At 49.1% G+C, this 21,413-nt stretch overlaps 1 non-coding gene across 1 annotated transcript; it reads right to left on the reverse strand.

Annotated features, from left to right (window-relative positions):
- Window positions 1-20,102: 20,102 nt before the first annotated feature.
- Window positions 20,103-20,175, reverse strand: TRNAA-AGC (transfer RNA alanine (anticodon AGC)). The gene has a single exon. It is a non-coding gene; the product is annotated as a tRNA-Ala (tRNA).
- Window positions 20,176-21,413: the final 1,238 nt, after the last annotated feature.

Raw genomic sequence — 21,413 nt, forward strand, 5'->3', positions numbered from 1 at the left:
CCAAGACAGCTTTGATCAATTGAAGAAAAGATTAATGTCGCCACCAGTATTGGTTATGCCGGACTTACAGAAAGGATTTGATATTTATTGTGATGCATGTGGCCAAGGCTTAGGATGTGTGCTCATGCAGGAAGGACATGTGATTGCCTATGCGTCTCATCAGTTGCGGAAACATGAATACCCCACTCATGACTTGGAATTGGCAGCCGTTGTGCATGCACTTAAGGTTTGGAGACATTATATTGTGGGAACCAAGTGTCAAGTATACACGGATCATAAGAGTTTGAAGTATATATTCACTCAGAAGGATCTCAACCTTAGGCAACGCCGTTGGATGGAGCTTATTAAGGATTGTAATTTGGAGATTCACTATCACCCGGGCAAGGCAAATTTGGTTGCAGATGCCTTGAGTCGCAAGGAGCATGTTCATTCAGCTATTGTTGCCCAGCTACCTGATGAGATTGTTGAGGACTTCAGGAGACTTAACCTGGGGATAGTTGCTCATACTGAAGGAGTTACTATTGATGTGGGACCTACTTTGGAGCAAGAAATCCGCAAAGGTCAACTTGATGATGCTAAAATAAAAGAGATTAAGGATCTGATTACTGAAGGTCGAGTTCCGGAATTCACGGAAGATGAGCAGGGCACTATATGGTTCAAGGACAGGATGTGTGTTCCTGATATTGAAAGCCTTCGAGAGACTATATTGAAAGAGGCCCACGACTCAGATTATTCTATTCATCCTGGTAGTACCAAGATGTATCAGGATTTGAAACGGAAGTATTGGTGGTATGGATTGAAAAGAGATGTGGTTGGTCATGTGGCTATGTGCGATGTATGTCAAAGAGTTAAGGCTGAACACCAGAGGCCAGCTGGATTGTTACATCCACTGAAGATACCCGAGTGGAAATGGGAAGAGATTGGTATGGATTTCATTACTGGATTGCCTCGCACCCAGAAAGGATATGATGCTATATGGGTGATTGTGGATAGATTGACTAAAGTGGCTCACTTTATTCCGGTGAAGACTACTTATAAAGGCTCTCAGCTAGCAGAGTTATATATGGCTCGGATTATGTGTTTGCATGGAGTACCAAAGAAGATCGTGTCTGATCGAGGCTCGCAGTTTACCTCACGATTTTGGAGAAGCTTTCATGAGAACATGAGTACGAAGTTGAATTTCAGTACAGCTTATCACCCTCAGACTGATGGACAGACTGAAAGGACTAATCAAGTATTGGAAGATATGTTGAGAGCTTGTGCCCTTCAGCATGGAGGAAGTTGGGATAAGAGTCTGCCTTATGCTGAGTTCTCGTATAATAATAGTTACCAGGCCAGTCTGAAGATGTCACCTTTTGAAGCTTTGTATGGAAGGAAGTGCAGGACTCCTTTATATTGGGATCAGACTGGAGAGAGACAGTTCTTTGGGCCTGAATTGATTCAAGAAGCAGAAGAACAAGTTCGTATAATTCGAGAGAATTTGAGGACAGCTCAAACCAGGCAAAAGAGCTACGCTGATAATAGAAGAAGACCATTGGAATTTGAAGAGGGAGATTATGTGTACCTCAAGGTGTCACCACTTCCTGGAATGAGGAGATTCAAATTCAAGGACAAATTGTCCCCTCGCTTTATTGGACCATTTAGAGTTTTTTTAGGCGAGTTGGAGAGATGGTCTATCAACTCGAGCTACCTGATAATCTATCTAATGTGCATAACGTGTTCCACGTATCTCAGCCCAAGAAGTGTCTCTGTGCCCCTGAGAAACAGTTACCAATGGAAGAGCTCAGTGTTCAAGGTGATTTGACTTACACGATGTGTCCTGTCAAGATTCTGGATACATTGACTCGAGTTACAAGGAATAAGGTGTTAAAGATGTGCAAAGTGCAATGCAGTCACCATGGAGAAGATGAAGCTACTTGGGAAAGAGAAGAAGAGCTTCGTATAGATTTTCCCCACCTTTTCTCTAGTTCTTCTTAAATCTCGAGGACGAGATTATTTTTAAGGGGGGTAGGATTTGTAATATCCACTTTGTAATTGGTTAGAAATAATATCGATAGAGAAACAATTTCTCTTTATGTGGGTTGACCTTTATGCATCATGCCGGTTTTCATGTTTGTGTGCATCTTGTGACGATATAAAAATCATATGAAAAGAAATATATTAATACCCAAAGGGGAATTTAAGATTTAAAATGGGAATTCTAGAAACTTGAGAAAAGAGAAAACAACATTAAACAAATGAGGTAAAATAAAATGTATAAATAAGAATATATTTATGTACTCAAAAATTTGAATTTTGATACACTTTGATCATCAAGGAATCTCAAAACAAATTTAAATTCAAATGTGAATTCTAAAAAAAAAGGGGGAAAAGAAATCAGGAAAAAGGAAAGGAAAAGAAGTCTGTTGGGCTGGATTCACCTGCGCTCGGCCCAAACCACCTCCCACCTCATTACCGCACGGCCCAGCTCCACTCTGCGGCGCCGCCATGTGGGGCCCCCTGGTCAGTCGCTTGGCGCGTTTTCTCTACTAGCATGTCACCGCCAGGTGGGCCCGCCATGTCATCCCCGATTCAACCGGGTCCTCGTTCACCTCAGCCGATGTTCAACAGCCGGGTCGTGATTCTCGCCACTGCATTCGCGCCCGCCAAGCTGTTGAGCTGCGCACGAATTGCGGGACTGTTGCAACGACCGCGGCGTCCCTGGGGTATTTACGTCGTGCGCCCAACGATACCTCCCCTAGTTTCCCCGAGCACAACAGCCACGTTCTTATCATCGCCATTGGCGGCGTAGCAACTTTGGTGTCGGGTCTGGGGCTCCGCCAGTCGTGTACCGGGAAGCTCGGACCGTTTCGGGGTCGTCGTCGTCGGAGCTTTAGCCGTCGGGAACTGGCGGGATCTACTGGTGGACTATCTCCGGTAAGTTGGTTTTCCGTTTACGCGGTGCCTTCGGGATATGTTGGGGCGTTGCGGGAGTGTGGGCGAAAGCGGCCAGGGATTAGTGCGCCACCGAAGGGCAGCGGTGTAGTGCGTTGGCTAGGCAGGGCCGGTCAGTACGCCGGATGGCCGGCAGGAGAGAGAAAGAGACTCGGGGAGGACGCGCTGCCGTAGTGCTTGGGCGGCCGGAGGTTGAGGACGACTGTGGCACGTTAATTTAGTGATATACGGTTCAGATTAGGTACCACGTACCGTTTCGGATTGAACGAGCGTGAGTCCTTGGATGTTGATCGGACGAATCTGATCGACTGAGCCCGTTTAAAATCTTGGCCGCTGGTTTGGAATCCATCGGCTGCGACCCTGTACTGGTTCAGGTGAAGAGTGATCTAATCCGCGCCATTGGATCTTGATCCAACGGCCCAGATACAACCATACCCCTTCGCGGGTATATTTTTCTAAAGAGACCCTGGAAAACCTTTTTATCAACCCGCGGTCTACGGGGACTATTCTCTGTGTCTTTGGATGTTTACCCCGAGCCCCCTGAGTTCTCTAGAAATAGTGGCCCAGTCCATAGCTCTTTAAATTCAGTTATTTAATTATAGAAATTACTTTTTAATACAAAATAATTGCTAGAACTTTGATAATTCATAGAAAATACATATGAACCCCAAATTAATCCATTCCACTTTCTAAATTTTTGTAATTTTATTCTTTATCACCTAGAGCTTCTGTTATATCATGAAAACAGTAAGAAATTAATCTCACACTTAATCTTATTTAAAGCACATGAAACCTTTGAAAATCCATAACTTAAATTCTATAACTCCAAAAATTGTGATCCCTGTTCCTAGAATTTTATTTTAATGTGTAGATTATTACTGTGTATTTTATTTATATGTTTGGTGTAATGTTAATTTCTCTATATGCATTGTGCTTGTTTGTATTGTGGCGAGTAGAAGAGACCGTGACTGAGGATCCTGGTGAGCAGCAGATAGAAGTAGCTGAGCAGGAGCTCATTGAAGGCAAGTTGTGCCCTTGACCACTTTTTACCCAATAATGTTCTTTAATATCACTTATCCATGCATAGGTTAATTTTGATGGGACCCAATAGGTCATCCTAGATTGTTTATCTCTTACCTTGTTTACCCCTGAATCACTTGGGTAGTTTGCTATTGCTTTACATGGTTTTGGGATAATCATTTATTACCTCTATGTTCCAAATCTTCTGTTATTCTATTTATGTTCATGTTAAGATCATTAATGTTAATTGGAACATAGAGCTTAACTTGAGAACCACGTGCCACCACAAGGGTTTAATGGGACACCCTTGGCTGACTAATTAGGAAAGCTAGTGGAAGACTACCTTACCCGAAAGGGGCAAGGGCAGTAGGGGAGTGGTCAGTGTAGGGAGGTCCCTGGTTGATTTTGCTGCGATGGCAGTCAGCCAGGAACCCTGCATTGGAACTTCCTATAAACTGTAGCGGGTTTTCGGAAGCTAGTGGAACTTTGTAAAGGCCTCGTAGTGTTGCCCTGCCGCGCTTCCTAGGTAGAGGTGTATGGGATTCGCGACCCCTTGGCAGATGGGTAACATGACTTGTGGGTAAAGGGTACAACCTCTGCAGAGTGTAAAACTGGTATACTAGCCGAGCTCACGGTCATGAGCAGCTCAGGCCTCTCTGATGTTTAAATTATGGAACTTAAATTCAATTTTGTCATTTGCATTGCATGGGTCTATTATTAATTTTGTTCAATTACTTTATCTAAGGTTTGGTATTCACTTATACTTAGTAACTGCTAATAAAATTTTGACCAACTACTTAAAAGCAATGCTCAGCTTTAACCATTCTCTTTGATAAGCCTTACACTCCATGAGCTCCCACCTTTGGTGAGTTCGTGTCACATTATTCCCCACAACTTGTTGAGCGATGATCATGTGTGAGCTCACTCTTGCTGTCTCACACCCCCCCACAGGAGAATAGCAGGTGGTTCAGGAGGAGCCACAAGGCGAGGAGTATGATCTGATCTAGGTGGCGTTTCTCAGTTGACATTGGCGCCGACGATCCTTAGTTCGTTTTATGTTTATTCTTTTATTTTGTAATAAGTCTTCCGCTATGTAATAAATACTCTGATGTTTTTATGACATTTATCTCTATACACTCTGTTATTATATATGTTGTCTTCTTGGCGCATGTATGAGATGCACCTGGCTTTGTTCCTTAAAGCCGGGTGTGACAGTTGACTCTCTCTGTCTGCCCATCTATCTGAGGGTGATAAGCGGTACTGAAATCTAGCTTGGTGCCCATAGCTTTCTGAAGGCTTGTCCAGAATTTGGATGTGAACTGGGTTCCTCTGTCTGATACTATCTTCCTTGGAATGCCATGGAGTCTGACTATCTCCTTGAGGTAAATTCGGGCAAGGGTGGCTCCTCCAAAGGTAGTTTTCACTGGAATGAAATGGGCTACCTTAGTGAGGCGATCTATTATTACCCAGATGGAGTCATTCCCTTTCTGCGTCCGAGGTAGTCCGGTTATGAAGTCCATGCCTATTTCTTCCCACTTCCATTTAGGTATCGGGAGGGGTTGTAATAGGCCAGCAGGTTTTTGGTGTTCGGCCTTCGTCCGTTGGCAGATGTCACATCGGGCCACATACTGAGCTATTTCTTTCTTCATCCACTTCCACCAGTATCTGGTCTTGAGGTCCAGGTACATCTTGGTAGTTCCGGGGTGGATGGAGTAGGCCGAGTCGTGAGCTTCCTTGAGTAGGACTTCTCGGGCCTCCCCTTTTGGTACACACAGACGGTGTTTGAACCAAAGGACTCCTTGGTTATCTGTCCTGAGGTCCGGGAGTTGTTCCTTGCGGGCTTTGTCCACAAGCCTTGCCGTCTCTGGGTCTAGATGTTGAGCTTTGCTGATGAGATCTTCTAGCATTGGCTTGACTTCAAGACTGTCGTTGATTTCCATACATGCATTTAGTTGTGCAGATTTTTCTTCCAGTCTTCTAGAAAGTTGGTCCCTTTTATTCCGAATGGCTTTCGACTGAGGGCGTCGGCTACCACGTTGGCCTTCCCGGGGTGATAGTGAATTTCTAGGTCATAATCCTTGATCAGCTCTAACCATCTTCGCTGACGGAGGTTGAGATCAGGTTGAGTGAATATGTACCTCAGACTCTTGTGATCGGTGAAAATATGGCATTTGTTTCCGATTAGGTAATGCCTCCATATCTTTAAGGCATGCACTATGGCTGCCAATTCCAGATCATGGGTGGGGTAATTCTGCTCGTGCGGCTTGAGTAGGCGTGATGCGTAAGCAATGACTTTCTCGTTCTGCATTAGCACACACCCTAAGCCTTGCCTCGAGGCATCACAGAAGACGACAAAATCTTGATGAATATCTGGCAGTGATAGAACGGGTGCCGTTGTGAGTTTCTCTTTTATGATTTGGAAACTTTCTTCACATTTTGGGGTCCACACAAATTTATGGTCTTTCTTGAGAAGTTCTGTCATTGGCCTTGCGATGCTGGAGAATCCTTTGATGAAGCGGAGGTAATACCCTGCCATTCCTAGGAAGCTTCGAACTTCACTGACGTTGGTTGGTTGCCTCCATTTTGACACTGCTTCTACTTTGGAGGGGTCCACTTCTATTCCTTCTGCGGTTAAGATATGCCCAAGGAAGGCTATCTTGTCCAACCAGAATTCAAATTTACTGAGTTTGGCAAAAAGTTGGTGTGCTCTGAGTTTTCCAAGGACGATCCGAAGGTGACGCTTATGGTCTTCGCGGTTCTTGGAGTAAATAAGGATGTCGTCGATGAAGACTACGACAAACTTATCTAGCTCATCCATAAACACTTTATTCATGAGGTTCATGAAAAAGGCGGGTGCGTTTGTCAGTCCGAACGACATTACTGTGAATTCATATTGCCCGTACCGGGTGACAAATGCAGTCTTTTGGATGTCCGCTTCCTTGATCCTCAATTGGTGGTAACCAGACCTCAGGTCTATCTTGGAGAAGTACTTGGCTCCTTGAAGCTGATCGAAGAGGTCGTCGATCCGAGGAAGTGGATACTTGTTCTTGATGGTGACTTCATTTAACGATCGGTAATCAATGCACATTCTCATACTTCCATCCTTCTTGGAGACGAACAGGACTGGCGCTCCCCAAGGTGATGAGCTGGGACGAATGTACCCTTTTTGCTGAAGATCTGAGATTTGAAGCTTCAGTTCTGCTAACTCAGTTGGAGCCATGCGGTATGGTCTCTTTGCGATGGGTGCTGTTCCAGGAATTAGATCTATGTAGAACTCCACTTCTCTTTCTGGTGGCATTCCTGGCAATTCTTCGGGAAACACATCCATGAATTCTTCTACTACTGATATACTTTCCGTTGTTATATTGAACATCATTGGGTCACTGGCGGGTGGCTGTGCCTGGCAAGAGACTGACTTTCCCTGCTGGTCGGTGAGGAGGACTGTCTTGTCTGCGCAACTGATGATGCCTTTGTGTTTAGTTAGCCAATCCATCCCTAGGATTACATCAATTCCCTTGGATGGCAAGACGGTTAAGTCTGCCAGGAATACTACCCCACTTAAAAGGATTCTGACTTGGGAACATTTTAGCTGGCATAGGAGGTCGGACCCCGGGGTTCGGGTGACCAAAGGAATCTCTAGGGGAGTAGAGGGAATGCCATATTTTTCCACAAAGCTAGTGGCTATGAAAGAGTGGGATGCTCCAGAATCGAAAAGTACGGTAGCGGGAGTAAATTCAACAAGGAACTCACCGAGTACTACTCCCGGAGCCTGCTGAGCTTCCTGGGCATCGACGTGATTTACACGTGCCCTTCCTTGGTACGGAGTCTTGTTCTGCTGGCTGACGGCGGAGGGCGCCTTGGGGGCGGGTGCCGAGGTATTCTTGGGGCCATTCACCAAGTTGGAGTAGGTGGGTCCCTGTGGCTTCAGCTGCGGACAGTTGTTCTTGAAGTGACTTGGATCACCGCAGTGCCAACATGCATTTGCCGGAGGTTGGTTGCTTGCCACCGAGGGAGAATGGAAAGAGCTTTGACTCTGCTGGCTGAATCGTGACGGAGTGGGTCCAGCTGGTCTACAAAAGTTGGGCCCCTTGGGTGGAAACCCAAATGATCGAGTCTTCTGGTGCCGGTCCTGCTGTTGTGCCCGGAGAACCTGGAACTTCCTTTTGAGGTGTCCTTTTTCTTCCTCCTTAGCTCTTTCAACTTGCATGGCCTTGTTGGAAAGGTGAGAGAAGTTGAGGAAGTCTTGGCTAGCCAGAATTGTCTTGAGTTCTGGCCTGAGTCCCTTGAGGAAACGGGCCATCTTCTTGCTCTCAGTATTGACATCATCTGGCGCGTAGCGGGCTAACTCCGTGAACTTGTGCACATATTCGCTGACAGATCTTCCGTCTTGAGTCAATTCCCGGAACTCGTCCTCCTTAAGCTGTACCAATCCTTGGGGCACATGGTGCTCCCGGAAAGCTGCTTCAAATTCCGCCCAGGTAGCATCTCTGATGGTGACGTTGAAGGTGTCCCACCAGGCTAAGGCCATCCCAGAGAGTTGGTGGGCAGCCAGTTGAACACGCTGATTTTCTGGGCAACCAATGGCTTCCAGCTTCCTTTTGATCGTGCGCATCCAATCGTCTGCATCGAGGGGGTTCCTTGATCCGGCGAACGTGGGAGGTTTGAGTCTCAGGAAGTCCCCCATTCTATCTTGCGGTCTTCCACCATTTGGCCGTTGATTTTCTAGATTTCGAGTGAGGACCTCGATGAGTCGGGTCTGATTGGCTAGAACTTGGGCTAGGTCTAAGGGTAGGGGTGGAGGTGCGGGGAGGTGGGTTTCACTTTCCTCTCTAATGACTTCCCCTTCAGCTCTTTGGGGAAAACCTGCTCCAATCCCTGAGGCGGTAGGCGTGGTTTTATCCGAAGCCATCTGCCAGGGAAGAGAGTCACTATTATGCACATGCAAATTGTTCTCAACCAAGTTATTTTATTCATTACACCATCACATTACAAGCATAAGTCTACTACAGGGGAAGACTACACGAGGGCGTTCTTCGAGGTGCTAGCGAGTTCCTTGTCTAAGGTGTCCCCAAATGCCTTGAGAAGATCATCGAGGCTGGCTAGGGATACATCTTCTTCGTCGGACCAATCATCGATTCTGGGGGGGGGGGGTAGGGCTAGAGGGGCCTTCTTCTTCTTCTTCTCTGTCTGGCATCCTTGGTTAGTGGTCTTCTTCTGGATCTTCTTTTTGGGGCGAGTGCCTTTTGCTTCTTGTCAAAGTCTATCTTCAAGGTCCGATAGGCCTCACGGGTGTTGGCTTCCTCGCCTTCCACTATGCTGAGACTCTCCTGGAGAGATGCCTTCTCTTGCGTAAGCTCTTTGACTTGCTGCTCTAGGCTTTCCACTCGGGAGTTTAGGTGGGTACAATGGGAGGAGAGCTCATCGTAGTGGTTGTCGAGGGTGTGGAGGTATCCGGCCATGTTGACGATAGTGGGATCATCTTCTATGGGATCTCCTCCTGCCAGAGCCTGGAGTCTTTTCTTCCAGGTTGGGGTGTTTTTGTTGCTGGGTGGGAAATATCGGAGGGGAGTCTCAAAGATCTCTCGGCTATAGTTTTGGCACAGTTGTTTGAGGGCTTTTCGAGCGATGCTCTGGCATGTGTCTGGGAAGCGGTGCCCGATGAAGGTAATTTGGAAAGGAGGGTGGTTTGGGTAGTTCCGGCTTTCTCCCAAGTAGACCGCCATAGAGCACTTTTCCATTCCATTTTCACGGTACTCTTTCCAGACATATTCGGGCTTCTTGCGGATCCCCAAGCGCAGTGCGTAGCTTCGAAGAAGGTGAGGAAAGCCTTCCTCCTCTGAGCAATAGGAAGTCCTAATCACCCAGGGGTTTTCCATCTGGTAGACGAAAAGAAAGGTCTATTAATATCGGGGAAAAGGGGAAAGAGTGTTTCTTGGAGGTAAGAGGTGTTTTCTTGTTAAGGCAACTTTTAAGGTCAGGGCTGTGGTCTACGGCCAGTCCTATAGGCTCCGATACCACCTGAAGCGTCCCGATCCTTTGGGACTCAAATGTGATACAATTACTAGTCCCAGGAGGCTAGTAATCACATTCATTACTTCAAATAGTTACAGAGTCTGAATAATGTTATTACAATACCGGGGATACAAGCTCGAAAGTGAGCCGAAAAAAAGCGCAGTGGAAGATAAAATAGCCCAGGCCACAGGCAGAACTGGGTGAAGACACAGCCCCATCAATCAAGCATAGCAGAAAAGAAGTCTTCAGCTGCTGAAAAACATAAATAAATCTGGGTGAATACACTAGGTATTCCGCAAGCCCACCCGGCTCACGTAAAGAGAAAGTGACCTATATTGTACATGCTTATTATGGTGGAGTTGAAGTCACTCATACTTTTTCAGAGAAAGACAGTACTCAATAGTTAGGGTTTTCCCAAAACAATAGAAGTAACACTTGCTTGACCACCACTGAGCTTCCCGCTCCCGTGGTACTACTTTCTTTCCAGAACATACACACACATTTCCCTGTTCCTAGTTGTAGTAGAAACACTAATTGTCATACCATACCAGACTCATCCATACCAGTGGACACGGACTATTCGAATAGGTTTAGACTCTGCGCAGAGGGGTACACTTTACCCACTAGTCCGGCTCTGCGATCTCATGGCCAATGAGACCCGAATCCGAAACTCTTTCCTTCCTTGTACGTCCGAACCTTAATGGTTATACCGGAAGGAGTCAGGCCACCACCATGTCCAAACCAGACAAAACATTCCCCTTCCTTATCCTCCCAGTGCTACCCCAGCCTTCATAACCCTGGGGTGGGACCGTACGAGTTCAGATTGAGTGGCTACCCACACAGCCTCGAGTGGTTGTACTTTTTGAGAGTACAGGTAATGAAAGATGACAAACCGGTCCTTATATGAGAGGACGATCCTTCTGCTCATGCCTAAACCAGCTGAGCCAACACCTTAGGCCCTCCCCTAAACCAGGGAGTCCCTGATCATCCTACTTCACTAGGTGATGAGGGTGAGTACCCTTCATCGCACTCTTTTTGGAAAACATTTCACTTATACCCCTTTTTACTTGTCCCATATCTTTTAATCGAAATAATAGTTAATGCAGGCTCTCTCATGCTTACCATGCAATTCGATTCCCATCCCATAATCCAGGCATAGGCAGTGGTAGAGAGAAATAGGTAATTAATGCATCAAGGGAAGGATGGACTTGCCTTCGTCGAAGCTTTCCTGGCACAAAAGGTTAATCTCGGAGGGGTCGGGTTCCTGCCCTTCTTCCGGAGCTAAGAGTTCCGGAGGATCGGATCCCTCTTCCGCTAATTAAACATAGACAAAAACAATACATCAAACATAGTGACCTTTGTGGAGTGTGCAAATTGTTATACTTTATTATTTTTGTGCCCTAATAATTTATTTAAACTATTTTTGGTGCATAAAATATCAGCATATAAGTATATATGGGAAAATGGGAAAAAGAAATGGGAAAAGAAAAAGAAAAAGGATTTCCTTTCCCTGTGGGCCGGGGGGGGATTTTCGGCCCACTTGGGCGCGGGCGCTCGCGCGGGCGAGGCTGGCGGCCCAGCTGGCCCAGCTGTGCGGGGGAGACGGCGGGGGACGACGCGGACGCGCGGGCCCACCAGCCAGGGAGAGAGGAGGGGGCTGACGGCGTTGGCGACAACGGAGGGGGGGGGAGGGGCTCGACCGGGGTTCGACCGGTGGTGGGGATCCGCGGCGGTTCTCCGCCGTCGGTCCGGTTTTGTGACGGGGAAGCGGTGGCGGAGCATGAGTGGTAGATGAGGATCATAGGGGCGGGGCGAATTTCACCTGCGGGGGCCTAGGGCGGCCAGTCCACGGCACGGTGGCGGGTGTCCGCGGCGGCGAAGCCGCCGGTGAGTTTTCCGGCCGAAATAGAGTGGGGGAGGTGGCGTGTCGTGAACGTGGAAGTGTGGCGGAACTCTTGGCACTATTTAATTGAACGGAAGGTCACCAGGGAGGGAGAGGGGGGAGCTTACCGGAGCGGTGGAGGGAAGCACGGTGGCGCTGCTAGCTCAATTGAGCTCGGGGAGGGGTGGAGGAGATGGCCGGGGCTGGTGTGGAGGGCTCGGGCTCGGCTGTCCCTTTTATAGGCGCCCGGGAGGGGGAGAGGGATGGAGGGGACGGCGAGCTCCGACGAGCTTCCATGATGGCGGGCATGGAGCAAACGGCGACGAGACGGCTCGGGCAGGCTGAGGATGAGGGGACGGCTCGGGCACAGTGGCGGGGTTGTCGCGGAGGCTGGCGAGCATTAATGGCGAGGCGACGAGGCGAGGGGTGCTCGGCGGCGATCGCGCCGGTGAGGGATGGGCGAGGGGGAAGGAGCTGACTGGTGGGGTCGGGCTGTCAGTGAGAGAGGTCCGCGCGAGAGAGAGGGGCGGGGCGCTGACGGGCGGGGTCGGGCTGTCAGCGGGCGGGAGTGGCGCGCGGTTTGGGCCGCCTGGGCCGGAAAGAGAGGGGAGGGAGGCGGGCGCGCGCGAGTTGGGCCGAAAATCGGCCCAGCCGAGAGAAGGGAGAGGGATTTCCTTTTTCTTTTCTTTTTCTAATTCTTTCCTTTTTCTTTTCTACTTTTGTGTCATTTTGTTTCTTTTTCTCTTACAAAAATTCTCTAAATGAACTTGGTGATAAATATGGTCTATGTGAGGTGCTTCAAATCATTTTAAGTATATGCAAATGATTGGGTGACCTAGGGGTAGGGTTAGGGAGAAGAATAAAACCAAAAGGGGGGATTAGGGGGGGTTAGGGTTTCAAATCTGGGTTGGGATTTTGGGATGTTACAGTTGCGGATGATGAGGTTGTCATCGTCCGTTCCACCCAGTTGGCAGGCCAGCCGGTAGTCTGCGAGCCGCAGTTCCGGTCTCGTCTCCCCCGAGTACTTTGTGATAGTAGTCGGGGTTCGGAACCGGGTCGGGAACGGCGCCCGTCGTATGGCGCGGCTGAAAGCCTGCGGACCGGGTGGTTCGGGCGAGGGACTCCGATCCTCCCCGCTGTCGTAGCGTCCCCCACGCCTGGGGTGGTAGCCTCGGCGTGCCCTCTCGTCGAGGTGGGCCCGACGGTTGTGGTGATGGTGCTCGTTGCCGAGGCGACTCGGGGCCACAGGCGCTGTGTTGCGCGTGCGCCTGGTGTGGACCGAGGCTTCTCGCATGAATCGGGAAGTCGCGGCGTGATGTTCCGAGGGGTACCCCTGCCTTCTGGAGGTGGAGCTTTCGGCCCGTCGGACCGCGGCACCCTCCAGGAAATTCTTGAGCTCTCCCTGAATTCGCCGCCCCTCGGTGGTTGATGGCTCCGGCATCGCGCGGAGAAGCATTGCCGCTGCAACCAGGTTCTGGCCGACTCCACTGGAAGTGGGTGGCGGCCTTACCCTGACATCGTCGGCGATGCGGTGCTGGATACCCTGGGGTAGATGACGCACTTCTCCGGTCGGAGGTTGGCCCGCCCATTCCTGCCCGATGTCCCGGCGGATCGGCTCAAGTGTTCCTGCTCCCTCGTCGAGCCTGGCCTGCACCCCGCGGATTTGCTCGAGCTGTGGGTCATGACCCCCCGCCGGAACGGGGACCACAGCTAGCACCCGTAGGATGTCAACGCGAGGCACAGGCCTAGGGAGATCACCGTTCTCCGGCATACCAAGATGGTTGCCTTCGGAGGGACCCCCTAGGTCGACGTGGAAACATTCACGACTTGGGCCACAGTCCTCGTCGCCGAGGCTGCGGCTACCGTCAGAACAGTCGGAAAGGCAGTAGTCGCATGCGGTCATGAAGTCCCGCATGGCACTGGGGTTACCAAGTCCGGAGAAATCCCAACAGAAGTCGAGCTCGTCATCTTCCTCGGACCCCGAGGGCCCGTAGGTCGAGACGTCCGTCAGCCGGTCCCAGGGTGACCGCATACGATACCCCAGGGGGTTTGGACTCGCCTCTACGAGAGCGTCCACCAAAGCGAAGTCGCTTGGCGGGTCGAGGCTGAATCCAAAAGGCGTGAGATGGGAATCGGTGGGTACCTCTTGGTCGACGGGCGGTGACGAAGTCACGTCAGGGACTGACTGCACCGTCGTCTCAGGTACGAGGGTGACGCCCAGCAAGCCTTTCGCGAGCGTGCTGGCGTCGTCCGTTTGCTTGGGATTGGCGTGTTGCGGGGAGACGGTGCTCGTCTTTGTCTTAGACGCGAGGTCGATGCCCGACGTTCCCCCCGTTGGGGCGCCGGCGCCGTCAACTCGCTCGACAGCCGACGAGGTGCCGCCTCCTGCTTGGCCTTGGTTGCCCCGCCTCCTCCTCCATCGGCGGGGAGGGGACGGGGTGAGCTCGAATGTTGTTCTTCTACCACGCGGGGAAGACGTCGTCGATTCCGCCGCCGGCGGGCGGGCTATCGGCCACCATTGTCGTTGTCGCACGGTGGGGGAAGGAGTATCATGTTGTAGCTGCCGTCAAGGGACATGAACTCAAGACTCCCAAAACAGAGCACCGTCCCGGGCCCGAAAGGTTGCTGGAGACTACCCATCTGGAGCTTGACGGGAAGCTGTTCCGTCAACACGCAGCAGGCCCCTACCTGGCGTGCCAACTGTCGGCGTTTCGAAACCCGGGGGTCCCTGGACCGACGAGTAAAACTGTCGCCGCATGCCCCAGCCTAGATGGGTCGGCGTGAGATGGAGCGCGAAGGGGGGAAGGCAGCCGGAGGGAGACGAGCGTGAGAGGTGGAAATCCCACGGCCTTCGTGTTTGTCCCGCGCCCAGGTCGGGTGCGCTTGCAGTAGGGGGTTACAAGCGTCCACGCGGGAGGGAGCGAGCGGCCTCACGCGAGCGCCTGTCCCGTCCTTCCCCGCGCGGCCAACCCTCTGTAAGAGGGCCCTGATCCTTCCTTTTATAGGCGCAAGGAGAGGATCCAGGTGTACAATGGGGGGTGTAGCAATGTGCTAACGTGTCTAGCGGAGGAGAGCTAGCGCCCTAAGTACATGCCATCGTGGCAGCCGGAGAGGTTTTTGGCACCCGGTTCGTGTGATGTCGTGGCCATCGGAGGAGCGCCGGAGCCTGGCGAAAGGACAGCTGTCGGGGCTGTCGAGTCCTTGCTGACGTCCTCTTGCTTCCGTAAGGGGGCTGAGAGCCGCCGTCGTCATAGAGCGTGTGGGGTGCCATCATTACTTGTCTGGCGGAGCGAGCCAGATGGGACGCCGGTCTTGTTCCCCGTAGCCTGAGTCAGCTTGGGGTAGGGTAATGATGGCGCCTCCTATTGACGTGGTCGGTCCGTGCCCTAGTTTGGGCGAGGTGGAGGCTCCTCCGAGGTTGAGGTCGAGTCCGTCTTCAAAGGTCGAGGTCGAGTCCGAGCCCCCGGGTCGGACGAGGCGGAGACCGTCGGTTGATGCCAGGGCTGAGTCCGGGCTGAGTCCGGGCCCTAGGGTCGGGCAAAGCGGAGTTCGTCGTCTTCCGGGGCTGAGCCTGAGTCCGAGCCCTGGGGTCGGGCGAAGCGGAGTTCGTCGTCTTCCGGGGCTGAGCCCGAGTCCGAGCCCTGGGGTCGGGCGAAGCGGAGTTCATCGTCTTTAGGGGCTGAGCCCGAGTCCGAGCCCTGGGGTCGGGCGAAGCGGAGTTCGTCGTCTTCAGGGGCTGAGCCCGAGTCCGAGCCCTGGGGTCGGGCGAAGCGGAGTTCATCGTCTTCAGGGGCTGAGCCCGAGTCCGAGCCCTGGGGTCGGGCGAAGCGGAGTTCGTCGTCTTTCAGGGCTGAGCCCGAGTCCGAGCCCTGGGGTCAGGCGGAGCGAAGTTCCCCATGGCGCCTGAGGCCGGACCTGGCTGCTGTCAGCCTTACTCTGTCGAGTGGCACAGCAGTCGGAGCGGCGCAGGCGGCGCTGTCCTCTTGTTAGACCGGTCAGTGGAGCGGCGAAGTGACTGCGGTCACTTCGGCTCTGTCGACTGGAGGGTGCGCGTCAGGATAAAGGTGTCAGGCCACCTTTGCATTAAATGCCCCTGCGATTTGGTCAAGGTTGCTTCTTGGTGAAGACTGGGCATTGGGCGAGCCGAAGGCGTGTCCGTTGCTGGAGGGGGGCCTCGGACGAGACGTAGATCCTCCGGGGTCGGCTGCCCTTGCCCGAGGCTGGGCTCGGGTGAGGCGTGATCGCGTCCCTCGAATGGACCGATCTTTGACTTAGTTGCACCCATCAGGCCTTTACAGCTTTGTGCTGATGGGGGTTACCAGCTGAGATTTAGGAGCCTTGAGGGTACCCCTAATTATGGTCCCCGATAATATTATATTTGGGTCTACTAACGAATCTACTTGTGAGGAATTTAGTAGGATCATGACACAGAAATTCGAGATGTCGATGATGGGGGAGTTGAAGTACTTCTTAGGATTTCAAGTGAAGCAACTCCAAGAGGGCACCTTCATTAGCCAAACGAACTATATTCAAGACATTCTAAACAAGTTTGGGATGAAGGATGCCAAGCCCATCAAGACACCCATGGGAACCAATGGGCATCTCGACCTCGGCACGGGAGGTAAATCCGTCGATCAAAAGGTATATCGGTCGATGATAGGCTCTTTACTCTATTTATGTGCATCTCGACCGGACATAATGCTTTCCGTATGCATGTGTGCAAGATTCCAAGCCGACCCTAAGGAAGCTCACCTTACGACCGTAAAACGAATCTTGAGATATTTAGTTTATACTCCTAAGTTTGGGCTTTGGTACCCTTGGGGATCCACATTTGATTTAATTAGTTATTCGGATGCCGATTGGGCAGGGTGTAAAATTAATAGAAAGAGCACATCGGGGACTTGCCAGTTCTTGGGAAGATCTCTGGTGTCTTGGGCTTCAAAGAAACAAAATTCCGTAGATCTTTCTACAGCCGAAGCCGAGTATATTGCCGCAGGCCATTGTTGCGCACAATTACTTTGGATGAGGCAAACCCTTAGGGACTATGGTTACAAATTAACCAAAGTTCCTCTTCTATGTGATAATGAGAGTGCAATCCGCATGGCGGATAATCCCGTTGAGTATAGCCGCACTAAACACATAGCCATTCGATATCATTTCTTAAGGGATCACCAACAAAAGGGGGATATCGAGATTGCATATATTAACACCAAAGAACAATTAGCCGATATCTTTACCAAGCCACTAGATGAACAAACTTTTAACAAACTTAGGCATGAGCTAAATATTCTTGATTCCCGGAATTTCTTTTGATGTCTTGCATTCATAGCTCATTAATATACCTTTAATCATGTCTCTTTTATATGCTATGACTAATGTGTTTTTCAAGTATACTTCAAACCAAGTCATAGATTGAAAGGGAATTGGAGTCTTTGGCGAAGACAAAGGCTTCCACTCCACTCCATCAAATTACTCATCCTTCGCCGTAGCTCCGAGCAGCTCTCCGTCTTTGGTATAATCTTCACTCATATTTTGTTCACCAAAGAGGGAGTAAGTAGTTTCAAAGGGCTTATATTTCACTCAAGTATCCGTTTTTGGCGATTCATGCCAAAGGGGGAGAAAGTATTAGCCCAAAGCAAAAGGACCGCACCACCACCAATTTTCAAATTTTAAAAGGTCTTGAAATGATGAATTTTTCAATTGGTATCTTATTTTTGATAAAATTTCAAATTGGATCACCCTCTTCAAAAACTAATATCTAAAACCCTCTTGAACACTGAGAGGAGGATTTTATTGAAGGGGAGTTTTGTTTAGTCAAAGGAAAAGCATTTGAAACAGGGGGAGAACATTTCAAATCTTGAAAATGCTTCTAATCTTATTCATTTACGTTTGACCATTTGCAAAAGGACTTTGAAAAGAATTTACAAAAGAATTTGCAAAAAACAAAACATATGGTGCAAGCGTGGTCCAAAATGTTAAAAATATAAATAAATAATCCATGCATATCTTAAGAGAATATTTATTGGTTAAATTCTAAGTAACCTTTGCACTTACATTTTGCAAACTAGTTCAATTATGCACTTATATATTTGCTTTGGTTTGTGTTGGCATCAATCACCAAAAAGGGGGAGATTGAAAGGGAAATAGGCTTACACCTTTTCCTAAATTGATTTTGGTGGTTGAATTGCCCAACACAAATAATTGGACTAACTAGTTTGCTCTAGTCTATAAGTTTTACAGGTGCCAAAGGTTCACAACAAGCCAATAAAAAGGCCAAAGATGGGTTTAAATAAAGAGAGCTAAAGACATCCCAAAAGGCACACTGGTCTGGCGCACTGGACTGTCTGGTGAACCACCGGACAGTGTCCGGTGCACCAGGGAACTCGAAGCTGAACTTGCCACCTTCGGAAAAATGGGAGGGCGCTCCGCTATAATTCACCGGACTGTCCGGTGTGCCAGCGGAGCAACGGCTATTTCGCACGCAACGGTCGACTGCAACACATTTAATGCACGCCTGCGCGCGCAGAGGACAGAGGACGCACAGAAGGCGCACCGGACAGTCTACAGTACCTGTCCGGTGCACCACCGGACAGCCCAGAGGCCCCACCAGTCAGAGCTCCAACGGTCAGAACCCAACGGCCGGCTGACGTGGCTGGCGCACCGGACAGTGTCCGGTGGCGCACCGGACTGTCCGGTGCGCCATGCGACAGTAGTCTTTCAACGGCCACTTTTGGTGCCCACATTCAATAGCATCCAAGTTTTCCACATTCAACACATTACAAGAGCTATAGCATTCAATTCTAGACACAGCCAAAGAGATCAAATCCTCTCCCAAGTCCGGAATCACTCCAAATCAAATAGTGACTAGAGAGAGCGACATTTGTGTTCATTTGAGCTCTTGCGCTTGGATTGCTTCTTTTCTTTCTCATTCTTTCTTGTGATCAAACTCAATTGTAATCGAGGCAAGAAACACCAATTGTGTGGTGGTCCTTGCGGGAACTTTGTGTTCCATTTGATTGAGAAGAGAAGCTCACTCGGTCTAAGTGACCGTTTGAGAGAGGAAAGGGTTGAAAGAGACCCGGTCTTTGTGACCACCTCAACGGGGAGTAGGTTTGCAAGAACTAAACCTCGGTAAAACAAATCCTTGTGTCTCACGCCTTATTTGCTTGCGATTTGTTTTTCACCCTCTCTCTCGGACTCGTTTATATTTCTAACGCTAACCCGGCTTGTAGTTGTGCTTAAGTTTATAAATTTCAGATTCGCCCTATTCACCCCCTCTAGGCGATTTTCACTATCCGAATATGGATTCGAATATTTTTTCATCTTTTTGTTGTAGCGAGAAAATAATGCACATAACAAATTATACAAAATTTTATTTAAATACTTCATAATATTCTTAATAACAATGCAAAAAATTAGCTTTAAATTAAATGTATATATTAACATATATTAGATTTGTCATATAAGTCGGATATTTTAGGAACATCCCTAATTCGATGCTAGGTCCGCAACTCAACTTGAGGTGCATCTGTGACGAAGAATTGATGACTAAGTACAATGCAAGACTCCAGACGGTACTAACTACTCATTGCAAATATTTCATATTTACTGCTAGCTTTTTTTTTTCTTTTGGTACAAAATCATATACCCGAACGCGTTAATCAATAGTTTTAAATAGCAATGGGCAACGACAGCAGCGGTAGATATAGATCATGTTTGGTTGGCCGTCGCAAATGCCCACACGCGACACAGATTTTGTGCCGCAGTTCTGTCGACCAAATGGAGCGTCGCGGGTTAGGCGCGGCGGTTTCGGCCCCACACCAAACAGGCCTACTCCCTCCGGTTTTCTATTAGTTGTCGTTTAGGACAACGACACGGTCTCCAAAATATAACTTTGACCAATGTTTTTTTGTTAAAATACAAATAAACTCTTAATACATTTATACTTTTATAAAAGTACTTTTTATGATAAATTGGTGCATAATATTGTTGGGTGTTTGTTGGCCGTTGGCACAAGTAGATTTATGGCCGATTGACCATGGTCTGCCTGGGACGAGTGGCCCACCCGCACTCGCGCGACGCGTCCCGCTACCGGCCCCACGCGCCCATGCGCTGTGCCTGTGCCGGACTAGGTGGGGCTGCCTCTGTGGGCCGTTTTAGGGAGAACGATAACAAAAGCTCTTGGGCCGGGTTCTGGTAACGAACGCCCATATGTACAATGGTCCACGAAGCCCAAACAAAAAAAACAAAAAAATGGAGATGCGGGGTATCGATCCCCGTACCTCTCGCATGCTAAGCGAGCGTTCTACCATCTGAACTACATCCCCAGTTACATTACATTGGAAACTAAATTAAACAATGGAGAAAGACATGGAAAGTCAAGGCAGGGATGCCATTGCGGCCTGCGGGGCTGTGGCTGCCGCTCGGCGCTTGCGAGTTGCGTTTCCATCGCCAGTACCCATCCAATACCTGGGAAGAGAGATCGTCGAGTTGCGTCGCCAATTACCAGGTAACGTCAGACATCATCTTGGTGAGGGGGCTTGGCCAGGGACAGCCGCTGAGGCCGATCGTATTACACTAGGAATTTAGTTTACCTTTTGCGGCTCAAAACTACCTAAATAATAATAATAATAATAATCAGTTGCTCATGTATCGCTACTCTTTTTATATATGATATACACATTTTTATACAACATAAACTAACATGAGGCACAGTCGTTAGGGGTGGGTACTATTTTTCTAGAGACCACGGTTCGAATCCTGACAATTGCACTTTTTTTTAGGGAACACTCCCTACGTGCCGAGGGACCTCGGCACGACGCAAAACTCGTAATATATAAACTGTCATAAACTGGATCAAAACAATGGAGAAAGAAATTGTGCATACAGGAGGGTAGGAGTACTTCTCTCTGATCCGATTGTCCTCAGATTGCCTCTTCTCTGTAAGAAAAGGCATCAAAGATTAAGGGTTCAATTGTGTAACATGAATAAAGAAGCTAAATTGTATTGCAGGGAAATGATAGAACAAGGATGTAGCAACTGATAACACCACGGTTGGGACATAGAAATGTCTTTGTGCAAAGAGAACTCTAAATATACCTATAGAGGAGCGTTGCGTGAAGAGACGATCTGTGCATCAGCCTTGATAGAACCTCGATGTCCAACCACATAGATTATAGTTTTAGGATTCTCTAAAAAAAAGAATTTTAGGATTAATAGAAGTCTGAACCGCTAAATTAACATACATCATTACCATTTGGTTGGCTTGCAGGTGATATGATCGGGTCTATGTACGATGTGGCATTTTACTCAAAATCCTCCCTCGCAGCTTTGCAGTTTCAACTGGAGAAGGATGATGCAGTGATCCTCTAAGAAAACAGAAAAGGTTGACGTTGAGCCAACAATAGAATTTGCCAAACCAGACCCATTTGCAAAACTGTTTGCTCCATCACAATATCCTGAAAGTAGCAACATAGCAAAACCAGCCATGATCAGAACTGGAGCATCTCGATGAGCAAACTTAATAGTGGATAAGAGCATCCATCAACTACAGGCACCTGAATGT

This window comes from Zea mays, chromosome 1 (genome assembly GCF_902167145.1).
Source record: "Zea mays cultivar B73 chromosome 1, Zm-B73-REFERENCE-NAM-5.0, whole genome shotgun sequence".
Taxonomy (NCBI): Eukaryota; Viridiplantae; Streptophyta; class Magnoliopsida; order Poales; family Poaceae; genus Zea; species Zea mays.